Raw genomic sequence first — 13,966 nt, 5'->3', positions numbered from 1 at the left:
ACAAATAAGTATGAATGAAACATTGTGGACAATTTTGTCAGATCGCCCAAAATATACAAAAACTATTATGATTTGGTTTAGGCAGGATTGAATTGATTTTTAAAAACTAATTAATACCATCTGTACATTGTAGTCTCAGTTTAATAAAAACAAATACGCATGACTAATAAAGTTTAATGTGCACTATTTATGTCAGATTATAACAGCCTACCTCCACCTTTTAGAACTGAGGTACATACTTGAAGCACAAATTGAAAAACAATATGTATCTATTTTTAAAACCCATGATTCGAACTCGGAACCCACGATGTTATAGGCCGATGTTTATACCTGAAATCTTATGTTTTAACTTCAAAACATTATTTTATTTTCTGTACAGCATGACACATTTTTATTAAATTAGTCTTGTAGATAGATAATAACAACTATGCAGTATTTTCATGTTTAAATTACAAAATATTTTATTATTTAAAAGAAAAGACTTATCTAGCTAGAAAATACAAGAGAGTTTATTATATTATTCTTTTAGTAAAATTCTTTCTAATTATGGAATAATATTTATGACTTAAGAAAGTGAAAAAAATCATTTTTATTACTCTTTCAAATGGTGAGAATTTCCGAAAGGCTTACTAATTGATTTGTACACATTGGGACCAACTTAAGCTGATTGTAAAACTTAAATACGTCCGACGTGTTAATTTTATGTTTGCAATAATATAAAAGGGTATATATTGTTATTACTTTGTACATTGAATATTTCTCGAAAACGAGCTCTGTGGATTATAAATTATTATTACATGTCGGTCACCTAAAAGAAAAGATTAGCCGGGTTTTTTGAAAACTTATTTTATCTATTATTTTCAATAGAATTTTACCGAAAAACGTGTATGATAATAGTCAGTTTATGAATCATTTATTGTTGTCTAGAATCTAGGTAAGTAATGTATATAAGATGAGATTAAAATTTGGTATCTGGTAGGTACCTATACTATTGAACAAAATATCAATTGGTTTTTAAATCTAGTACCTACTCTCATATACATACCTCGTATTAATTTATTGAATATGATTGTTTTAAAATATGAAAACTAGCAAAAATAGTAATTATTATTTTATCTAAGTTAAATCGGTCGGAGTTATACAATTTTTAGATCGATCAAAATAAGTTAAATAAAGTGATATGAATGACAACGGATATTAAACGATGTTTTGTTGATAAATAAAAAAACTCTACGTAATCGATTGGATTAGATAACATAATGTATCATTTAAAGAAAATACTACTTGAAAGCCAACCATTTAGAAAAATGCAGATTCGTACCACGATTATTTAAATTTTAAACTAAATATTACAATGTTGGGGAGGTACATACTTATTTTAACTTTCCAATTATATTAATGCAATCATGACACCTCGTATTAATTAACATAACTGAGTTCAGTTAAGACGTACTTATGCTGATGTTTCATGATTTATGTTGACAATTAAATATAATCCATCTATGTTTACTAATCGGTAATTAAACTCATATCAACAATAAACATTAGAAAAACACAAAGATAGTTGATATGATCACTGGATCAGTATTTATAAGCTTATAATTACAATTTTACAAGATCAATTAGGTAACTACAGAAAGATATTATGTTGCAAAAATTGAATTGAAAAAAGAGAATAGAAGGTAGGTACTGAAAAGGTTATCACTCTTGTTACATAGGAACTACATAATGTTGTATCAATGTTATTTTAGATAGGTAATTACCTAATCGTGATTATAGAATGTGTATGTAATACAAGCGTAGTATAAATGTTAACTTCTGCTGATGAACATTTTAATAATGCGATCTCATTTGATAACGAAAGTGAATTCAGCTGTCTTTAAATAATAATTATTAGGTTATAAATAACACTTTCCTTAGGTTTATTACTATTAAAATTTTTGAAACTAATAAACCTACTTAAATATATTTTTTCCAACATTTCGATGCTTTGGTAGGTACATTTGTGCCAAATTGTTATGTATAATATTATATTCCACTAGTTATTTAATATTTTTGTATTTTTGTATTGAACAATAATAATTTTGTGTGTTCTAAAGTGATAATTACTAATTTAATTCACTCAGTATATCCTTTATGTAAACTATTAACGAACTTACAATGATTTATTTAATGAAATATAGTATCTCTCTGGTTTCGATAATTGTACTGAATATTAATTAAATTAAAATTGTTCTAGCGATATACATGACCATTAACATTACATTGTTTTTTTCTATCTATTCTATATTTTTAATGAAAAATTTGTTACGAAGTAGGTATAAAAAATAGATATTTTATTGATGGTGTAGTAAGTAGTGTTATGTACTAATTTCCTCATAACTTCTTTATTATTCCATTATAAACATTTTTCCTGAATGTTTATTATTTCGTAATGTACATATTCTGATTATTTATAAAAATATCAATAATAATTTGCAAAAAAACATAAAAAGTCATACTTAAATACATTTAAATTATAAAAACTCCGTATAAAAATATATATATATCAATATGTCCCTATATCCCTTGTTAAGATTTTATAGACACGCTGTACTATTTCGAGTTAAATATTGCGCAATGTCAATTTTTCCGTAAAAGAGCGTTATTACTATAGTTGTAATTAATAAAATCGTATAGAGTAAGAAAAATGCGACGTAAAATAAGGTTTCTATCTCAGAATATGAATGTGTTATGCGGAGTAAGTAATCTATTTCGTCCGCGCAAAAGCATGTTGAATCGAGTCGAAATATAAAGTGCGTAATATTATTCCAAATAAAAACGATTTTTGGACATTATCTCAGCTGTTAATTAATTAATCACCATTAAATTTTGATAGGAATATAGACCATAAAATGTTCTATCTGATTTACTTAAATAAGATAAGAAAAAACTTACTCATTTTATATGATGAATTTAATAGCGTAAATATTTTAGTTTTTTCGCTCTCCTGAACATTTATGATTTTAGACTTATCATGGTTTTTCCTGGGGCCGTCGATGTTATTAATAAGTTAAAATTTTTATTTAAAAATACAACTAAAGATAAAAAAAAGTATTGGTTTACCACCAAACCCGACTTGTATTCACTCTGCATCGGACGTACGAGTATCAAGACGCCACTTCAGTTGTTTATGCCTGGGAATGTCTTAAAGGGAGTTACCCAAGACTGAGGTCGCTAATAACTGAAGTGGGCTTTGACTGACTAGACTTTAGCAGTGTTTATAAAAATAATTTTCCATCCAGGTTTAAATCAAGAGTTTTTTTTTTGAACTGTACTTCAAAAAAATCCCCAATAAGATTTTTCTCCAATCCCTTTTTTAATAATAATAAAATATATACATACATATACTTTTTAACACTGCAACAGGCCTAGAGACGCAATGACATTAGTGTAGTTTAACAGTAGTGTATTTAGTAATATAATTAAAACAATCACAAACACCCAAGCTTCGAGAAAATCACATAACTATATTGTGTCCTTTCCGCCCAACAATATAATATGTATCTATTTCCAGTGTAAACGTAGATAACAATTCACATGCTCTGGGTGAGTGGAAGTAAAGATTCATTTGTAATATATTTTTTTCTTCTTCTTGGTCGTACACTTATGGCTGAGGATCGTGACAACTTTTTAATTTTGCCATCCTTCTCGATCTTCCGCTTTTCTTAAGGCAGAATGAATGGTGCCCCCAGTCAGCTCTTTCACTTGATCGCTCCAGCGTGCAGACGCTTTTACTCTACTTCGTTTTCCCTGGAGGCCACCCAAAACCACCAGTCTCTTCCGGTTGTCCAGTCCGCGCCCGACAATATGTCCAAAAAAACTGCAGAATGCGTCTCAGAGATATTGTGGAGAGCCGTTCCTTTATCTACAGTCTCTGGCAGTCTTCATCCTGTGTTCCATCCAAGAAATACGAAGCGTTCGGCGCCAACACCACATCTCAAAGGCATCAATTGCCTTCCACTCCCTTGCCTTCAGGGTCCATGACTCGACTCCGTATAAAAATATAAACACTACTGTTTGCACAAGCATCATTTTTGTGGCAATCGAAATTCCCCGATCCTTCCATACAGTGGTAAGACGTGTCATCGCATTTTTTGCAATCTGTGTGCGTCTTCTAATTTCCGCTTCACATCCGCCCTTTCCACTAATAGTTGATCCCAGATATACAAACTCCTCCACTGTCTCTAAGAGTTGGAGTGTACTTGCTGTTGGTAGAAGCTAGAAAGACTAGTTGGTAGGCCCGATCGACAACCATTAAATAATATTTTAAATGGTGCAGTAAAATTTGAAACATAGGAAATCGGTTAACTCGTTAACCGTTACAGGTATCACAATCAGTGGCGTGGGTGACCCCTTCGGCACACTTCGTCTAACAGTTCTCATCAATAGTTCCACATAGTGAGAATCTACGGTTCTTAAAATTTCCTACATTGGTTATCGTACTTCATTATTTACTTAATAATAAGATTTTCACGTCGTTTTATTGTATTCTTTTGTTATATACCTACGCGAGAATTAACTACGTTCTGTGTCAGTGTGCATTTGCCATTGGTGAGTATACACAGCGCCTGAAGATGCCAACAGGCGAAACCCGGGTCGCAAAAAAATACTCAAATGGAATAGTACAAATCAATTATACCTAATTTATATTTCAATATTAATGTTTTAATCTTGTTATAGCCCCGCAATTTGAGCTTATCAAACTAAATAATATTTGTTTTTATATAGAATCAAAATAACTTTAAAATTCAGCTTAAATTCAACCATAGAGAAAGACGCATTGACTGCATTCACTGTATCAAACCATACTGTAACAAGATTGTCTAAAATATAATCTTCTATATATATATTATATTTTATATTAATTAGCTTCTAATAAAATCAGTTTAAATATAAATGGTGTTTATATGAAAATGATCCTGCCGTTCCATAACAATATAGGTAATCGTAATTAAATGGGAAGTGTAAAATCAAAACTCTGCTCTTGTAAAGAATTAGCAAAATAACTTTAAATGAAGCAATAGGTAATTGAATATCACATTGATACATTATATTTTGAACGTGCCTGAGGCATAAACTGTTTCTTCCGTAAATTGGAGTAGGGTACACGAACACCACTATTAGGTTTTCAGAACTTATTTTTTAAATAGATATTGTATTTTTATAAAATGTTAAGATGACACGCATTATCACAATAATGAGTTGATGGCTTTATACACCCCATGAATGACGGTAATGAAGATATGAATTTTCCTGATAACGACAACAAAGCTATCGAAATGCCAGTCACCAAGTTAGACAGTGATATGAATACCGAAGATATTGTTCATATTGAGAAAGAAGCAGATGGTAGAGATAATAATTGCTGTATTAATTTCTATCAAGGTTAGCAGTATGTGAGTATTTCATTGAATATTGACACCATGGCCCCCATGTCCTGAAGCGGGCCCCCAGGCCACAATATTTGACGGGCCCCCCAACCTATCGCTAAGGTTAAGGGCAGTGTAATGTTCTATAGTAGTATTTCCCAAATGATATTCCGCGGAACTCTGTATATTTTTTAATGTGAAAATGAAAATAAAGGGTTATTCCGTGTATTTTTATCGATTTTTGGTATTTTAAATAAATCAGCTTGAATTGTCGACACTCAGCATCATATTATGAAGCAGTGATCGCGACCCTTTTTTGTGATAGCCAAGTTACATGTGACCCTTCGCCATGTTGGATAAATAGTCATTTTTATTAGTCAGGAAACATACTAAAGGTAATTATAAAATAAATTTCTATCAATCTTATAACGCCGCAGGCGACTTTTTTTACTAATAGAGCTTATTAATTTACAGTGTGCTTATCTCACTTAATTAGTTGACCTGCTACTTCGGGCCCCTCCTAAGCCCGGGCCCCCAGGCTAGAGCCCTGTCATCCACCTTTTGTAGGGGCTATGATTGACACTATTGACAGTTTGTTTTCCTGTGCCACAAAATCCATTTGCGAGAACGTTGCTGTATAAAGAAGTTCATAAATAAAGTTATGCATGAAAAAATTAAGAACAAGATGTCCAAACACAAGAGCCTTAGAGCATGTGGTGTGTTTGCAGTTCATCCAAATAACACCGAATCCTATTAGGTACCCTACCTTCACGCAGCCCACATACCAATTTCTTTGACAGATCTGAAAACATCAATGAAGTAGAATGAACATATTGCAAAAGTGTGGTTAGTTGAAAAGGATCAAATTTACAGCAGGACATTGTCAAATGCATCTGTTACATACTTTCTACCTCAAATGAACTGTTTTTGCTATACTTGAGAACAATAAAAGTATAATATCTGTTTATGCATATATTGTTGCAAAGCCCCCACCAAATATATCCATTTTATTCCCTTCCATATTCCTCAATATTCAGTGCCAATTCAATCCGCCGCCAGACTAACATCAATCAATTAAATTCGACAATAAACCGAGTACACGCTTAAAGTACAAGGTGAATTATCACACGCGTGATAAAATAATCTAACTCAACCCCAACAATGAAGAAAATAAGTGTCCGAGTGAGTGACCCGAGGTCTAATTGGAGAGCTCCAGAAGTGCAGTAGTCCCATCCTCAAAAGGTTAGTGCCTGGGATACATCCCTACGTCCAGTCTTCTCCACAAAACTTGACCCCAACCAAATACAGTCCACTCAAAAGTATCGCCAATATCTTTGGGACAAATATCAAGAAATCATTAATGAAGATATTCTTTCATACAGAGCTAACCTTTAAATTGAACATCTTCTAATGTATTTAATAACGTTCTCATGATTATCGAAAATAAATATTATAAATGAATTAACGAAACAATGTCGAGCGAAGCCGGATAATTCAATATGATTTTATATGGACACGTGATTTTATAGGTAATAATTTTCGGCTTTTGAAATTTGTGCTTCCAAACACTGAAAGGTTTCCCATGGAAACGTGAGCGGCATTGTATTGTATAACATAAAATTGACGTTCCTCTAATTATTTTAGCATTTATAGAAAGGTATAATACAGAGTTAAGAAACCTTTTCATATTGGAAAGCTGTAAGTAACATGTATTGTAAACTGATAAAGGCTGGACATGTCGTTCGAGGAGTACACAAAATAAATGCGGTCGTACAATGGTAGGTATCCAAAGGGCAATATTATTAGCGACCATATGGAAACCTTAAAACCTGCCAGATAGACGAACTCACAAATTTCGGTGGATTTAAGTGGCAGCGAAGTACTAGGGACCGAGAAGTGTGGAAGTAGACAGGGGAGGCCTTCATCCAGCAGCACCAGATAATGATGATAATAAAACTAATATGACCACATTCATCTCCCTATGGTACCATCTTCTATCAGAAGGCATTGCGCTGCCCTTAACCTTAGCATATTAAGGTAAGTGGCCCATCCTGACTAGGGATTGCAATACCGGTATTTCAAAACCGGTATCTCAGTATTTTTCGATACTGAAATACCGATTTTAAAAATCAGACAATGCCGATTTATATTCGGTATTGACAGTGGAAACAAAATGTATCAATTGACATAAAAGGCTAACAGAACTGTAAAATTTTTATCTGATTACTTGCTGTCTGGTTTACTTCCGTGGCCATTCATCATCCTTGTTGATCAGCAATGACACATGCTAATATTAATATTTTAAAGATAATTTACATATTTATTCATATATACTTATATAGAGGTATTATGTTTTTTACAATAATTTTTCGAATTGCGGTATTAATATCGGTATTCAATAGGAAATACCGGTATTGATATTAATTTTTAGTCGGTATTGCAATCCGTAATTCTGACCTGGGGACCCGCATCAGATTATGGGAGCCATGATTTTATTAATAAGTATCTACTGCATACCTTACTTACATTGTGAGTGAAAAACTTGTAAACTATGTTTTGTATAATGTGATGAATAGTTAGATATATAATTAAGTACATTTTACAAACAACATAATATTATTATTAGTTGCGAAATTCCATCGTGCGATCCACGATACAAGAAAAAGGTGTCAATACCAGCTTAACTTGTAATTATTAATAATTAGTGCGTAGTTATACGCAAAGCAGCCAGTCCACAACAACCTCAATCAGAGATAGAAGCACTTTTATATAAAGTGTGTTTCTTTAAATCCACAAAACCTGTGTATACTGTTTATACCTTTTGAATGATAGATATTATATTATATATATATATGATTTTGTGTAACTTTTAAAAAGATAAAAGAATGAATATGAAATTATGGTGTTTTAGCAGTCCAGGCTGTTTTGTGCAAAACCGTTTTTTAGAATGTTTATTCTGGAATACAGCCAACTCTTATTTTTATAAGTAACTATTTTCTTTAAAAAAAACCTGTTAAGTTACTCAAATATTATGGGAATTTCAAAGTTCTAAAAATAATTCGAAAAACTTATAAATTAATATTTAGCTGCCTGGCACTAATTTTTACATGAAAAATCTATATATTAAATTATATTACATAATAAAATGAAAAACATAATATACTTAATGTAATTGAGAAAATAATGTTTATTAATTGAATGTAGAAAAACACACCTTACACAGTTAGGATTTTAATAATTAGGTACATAATAATATTATCATGTGGTTGCTTTATGCAGATCGAAAAAGTCATATTCTGCGATTTGTAAAATTTTTAAAACGCATTTATATGAGATTTTTGTTATGATTTGTGCAGAACGTAAAACAAACGTGTGAGATTATGGAATTTACAATAACTCATTTTTTCAAAATTGTGGCCTGGCTGCTTTGGGTATAACTACGCTCTCAACGCTGAGAACGCGCGCCTCATGCGAAGCGATATTACGTCTACCCCTACCGTATATCCAGTTGCATCTACCTACTCCCACCACGCACTACAATATAATGGCACTACTTGCAGTTAAGAAATGCAATTATTCGCGACAAGAAATGTTAAACAGGCCAGTGTTATTCTGTGCTTTTTTAAACTCCAATTATTATACAATATTACCCTTTGTTACTAAATGGACGACTCTCACGGGTATACAGATTTAGACCTTTGTGTGAATATAACTTAAATACTTGAGAACTACCTGTTAATTGACCATGTTCATACCTGAGAAAGAATTTAATTCTCTTTTATATTCAACTAGCAATGCTCATATATTTAATTGAAGGTTGATAAAAATGATAAAACACAAATGTACCAACGTTAAGCTCGACCTGTATTATTTTTATTAGGTTTTACAATCCAGTAAGAATCTTGACTTCCTTCCAACATATTACGTAGGTAGTTTATTAGCCAAAAAAGGTAACTTTTTAATAATTTAATTGAACTACAGAATTTTAATCTAACCTGCGATATACGCATATTTATAAGCTGACATTTGATCCAATACTAATGATCCGTATATCGTATGTTGTACGTTGAATTGACAACAAATCTCAGGACGTTTAAATATAGGTATTGTTCAGTTGTACAAATTATTTAGCAGTGGCGAAGGGTGGAAGTAGGCTGTTAAGATCCGACATACATAGTGCATACTACACTTTGTCAGTCAAGCGTATTTGTTATCATTGAAAAAAATAAGTCTACAATGTGTAGATATTGTTTGTTAGTTTTTAAAATTCAATTATTAAACCCTGCCTAAAACAAACCACAATAGTTTAGGTATGATATGGGCGATCCGAAAAAATAGTGCACACTTTTTCAGTCATACTTATTCGTTTTCGTTTTCAATATATTTTGAGCGTATCTTGCGTTTATATTTAGGAAAATACATAATTCAAATTAATTGCTTAATTTTATACCAGTGAGCTTTTGAAATTTCATCGGTTTTTGTGTGCCTGCCTATCCATCAGTAGTTATGTCGGATTATCTTCTTATTTCCCGTAAATACATTCAACAAGTGTGCTTTCTCCACAGCCTACCTGTTTCCAAAAGTCACCCTTCGCCACTGAAGTATAGTATGCACTATTTATGTTGGATCTTAACAGCCTACCGGCTACCCCCACCATTCGCCACTGTTATTTCGCACCCTAAAATCTTTCAAAGGTGACTCATAAAGAAAAACTGTTTTCGTCTGTAATGCCATTTGTCGTTTCATGTTCAATCAATAATAACAAAAAAAATACACACTCACTACGGAAAACATTAAGTTTGAAGTAGGTACATAATAATATGTATGTAACTTCCCTAGGCATAACAAATGCCAGCATCTTACTTATTTTATCGGCTTATTATTTAGGTATTTAATGAAAGATTTCTGTCGTTTGGCGGTCTTTTTTTCTGCATCTAGACTTAAACTTCGTGTAGGTATCAATAATATTATGTTACTTACTTTTCAATAGATTCAGGAGACTTGCTATTATCTGAGGAAAAATACCACATTGTTAGCAGTTTTTTTTTACATATTTTCAAGGATTTTGGGAAATTCTATTTGTATTCCAAAAAAGTTTTATTAATAGCCACTACGCTAGACTAGCTCTCAGGAATTGGAATTATCGGTTAATATTATTGTATGGTAGTAAACAAATTTAATACCTAAGTAATATTTTATTTTTAGTCATGCCAAACTCCGCAGTTGTTAAATGTTTTTTCACAAAATTCATTTTTTTTGTAAATATACCTACTAAGAATTCAGTCGAATAAATGTGTAAAATTACCCAGTTTTTGGTTGGTTATGAAACAGGGTTATCTGATTTAAACCGGTTTGGATGCTTTATTACTTGGTAGTAATTCATTATAATAATTTATAAAATGACTTTAAATCGTTTTACGACATGTGTTCAGCGTTGCCAACTTAGCGTTTTTCTTGCCATATATATCATTTCTAGATAGGCATCTAGCTTGCAAAAAATTAATCTAGCTTATGGCGTATTTATTAGTGTTTTTAATGCCTTCAACAGCTTTAAATGTGCTGAAAATAAGCTAGATATTTAGTATATTTATTTTCTTGCACATCAAATTTCTGACCATCAGATTATTTAATGAAGGTAGGTCGGTACTTGAGAAATAAAACAATACACTGTAACAATAGGAGCATTCTTGGCGTTTATAGTAATATAATTGTATCACATATTATAAATTAGTGTGTGCTTAGGCATGTGGCATCGGATTGACGATTATCGGGATTCCACTCTCTGTTATTACCTACCTAATTATTACTTATCGTAGGTTGGTAGACAAAGTAATTAATTTTTGTCAATTTTGAAATGAGTGTGAAAATGTGGTGTAATTTTTACCCGTAATAGGCAAAAAATCTACCGTTTATTCCTGCCAAATTTTATTTTATTTTATTCCTGCCTTATTTTCGTACCCCATCTGGCATATTTTTGTCAACACTGCATGTGTTTCACTCACTTGATGTAGCACACCACCAAGTCGTAAAGAAAGTGATATTATACTTTTTTATATATACATTTTACTTACTTATCCGATCCATCCTTGTAATAATAGAAAAGCACAAGGTTACGCAGCATTTCACGCCTTTGTCAGTTCTGCCATGCTGTGCGTAGATTGCTCCTGTAGCATCACTGCAGGATGTAGTCAGCGGTAACTATGTGGGGATTTGTGGGACTGTACATGGTATGATTTATGGCATACCTATTAATACTCGTACTTGGTCGCACATTCCCTAAACGAGTCAATGTTCGTCAGTTGACATATCAATATGACAATATGACACGGGAAACGGCTGTTGTAAAACAAGATTATGTACATATTTTTTACTTAATAAAACATTCGGTTTACATTTTGACGTTTCACTCGTTTTGCAAACACATTTACGATAACTCTGATAGCTTTCATTGTTTTATAGTGCCGTATTCAGAAAATATCTTTTAATTTAAGGTAGCTGCATACTGATACACTAATACACTATCACTTCAACAGGGTTCTATAATTTATCTTATCACATACGCAACAATGAATTCCTCGACCTAAGCAATAATCAGGGTTAATCTAAATACGGAACTTATTTAGTCATTGTTCCCATCAACTCCAACGGTTAATATTAGCACGTCATCTTTTACGATACAACAAAATACTCTTCCTCTCTTCAGTCGTTGCATCATTACTGAGGATAGTAATAATCATAAGCAGATTCTATTGTTTCAGTGTAGCCCGTGTTTTTCCTCTTCCTTTATAACGCTACCAATCATAATAATCCACCCATCTCCCTCCTACACCAAAAGAACTGAACGCGATAGCTTGTCTTTTACCCTCAGCTATTCTACTACATACTTACTTGTTCTTCAGCTAGTCCAAGAGACACTGAGCATACGTTTCCAATAACATATCTTAAAATCATCATTTTTTATGGATTTATGATAGTCTTTTCAATTAGATAAAAGCGCATTCGTTGAAAACTTATATCAATTTCTTTTTTGCCTTGAATGGAAAAAATGTTTTACGAATAACCCATTTTTATGTAGTCTACTGTCGTCGTATTCTCCGCCTATTTGGCTACGTATCTCGTAGAAATGATTGGAGAGGAAAAGATACCATGACACCCTCATGATATTTGACAAGGTCAAAGGTCTGAGAATATGGAGAGAAGTTTCTCCTAGATCAATGCTTCCCAAACCCCTGGGAGGCCGTCACAATATTCAGTAGAACTAGTGCTAAATATTTCTCAAACTTGAATGAGGATCAAAAGTACAATTGAATAATATTTGCTAAATCTATAAAATATAATCATATTACCGTTGGGTGGCACATAATATTATGGTATTTTTCTTATTTTATTTTGATTGTGATAAATGTATTAGTATAGGAACAATTAATGCCAAATAAAGAGTTTGATAACTATTTTTTTTTCAGCAGAGGGGGCCGGGGATTTTTTTCAGTTTTTGGGGGGCGTGGTGTACAAAAATTTAGGAAGCACTGTACCTAAATAACTATAATTCTGTATCATTCACATTTTCTACTAATATTTTAGCGGGTTATATATGTCGATTCTTCATTTCCATGTCCCTACTGTTGAGGATCGTGGCTCTTTTTAAATGCATCGGTTATGATTCTCCACCAATCTCTGTATTCCGTCGTCCATCTACTTGAACATATTGATATACTCATTCTATCTTTACTTGGCATTCATTCTTGATACCGATTAGATTAGAATAACCGTAATATCTCAATTGGACTCGAAACACGCACAGCGACTGACCGTATTCGAAGAGGGTGAAAGAGAGTTAGATATGGAGATAATATATTATACTTGACTATAACAATATTACTATAACTTGAAGCATAGACTTGGCACTAGTGTCGCAACTGCAAGCTATTATGCATACACTCTGTTGTAAAAACGGTTAAATGAAATATTGCCGAATTACGATATGGCTACAATCGACCATATAGAACCAAATTTACTGTGATAATTTTACTCAGCAATTTGAAGAGACAAAGACGACCATTAGACCACTACTCCGATGGCTGGAAGAATTAAAAAATCACCTCGAGACTGTCTGTATGTGTAACTGATGTTCCAAAGCAAGGGAGAGTAGATGTTGAAAGCAGCCGGGACTCATATCGGGCTGAATCGCCATTAATAATAATTATTATTATAATTAACTAGCGAAGGTAATGAAATTGCCGTGTTTTTTTGTTTTAAATGTTTAATTAATCTATAATTAATGTAGGTACCTAATGAATTTAATTTAACCTAACAATGCCAACTTAATAAGAAATTTGCTGAATGCGGGAAAAAGCTTAAAGATCACCATGTTAACTGACTAGAATCATGACGGACCTGTCGCCATAAACGGCATAAACTTTTCTCACGATTATAATTTGTGAATGTAACTTAACCAACCCGTGAAGTGCCTTATTACGTAAATTTAAAAAAAAATCTCATTTACTTAATAATAAAAAAAACTTAAATTAAACCTCGCAACGCTATTTTCATGTGCA

General features: G+C 32.3%; 1 protein-coding gene across 1 annotated transcript in view; it reads left to right on the top strand.

Moving 5' to 3' along the window:
• The first annotated feature begins 501 nt into the window (after positions 1-501).
• Positions 502-13,966, top strand: part of LOC147074236 (uncharacterized) — a 626,724-nt gene continuing 613,259 nt past the window's right edge. The window contains exon 1 of the mRNA XM_085944052.1: positions 502-1,365. The gene's annotated coding sequence lies outside the window, so the exon portion shown is untranslated. The remainder of the gene's footprint in view (positions 1,366-13,966) is intronic.

Source organism: Rhyacophila brunnea, unplaced genomic scaffold (genome assembly GCF_057557595.1).
Source record: "Rhyacophila brunnea isolate RB1 unplaced genomic scaffold, BYU_Rbru_1.0 scaffold_16, whole genome shotgun sequence".
Lineage (NCBI taxonomy): Eukaryota > Metazoa > Arthropoda > Insecta > Trichoptera > Rhyacophilidae > Rhyacophila > Rhyacophila brunnea.
Note: the sequence above shows the minus strand (reverse complement) of the source record. Positions and strands in the feature narration are given on the sequence as shown.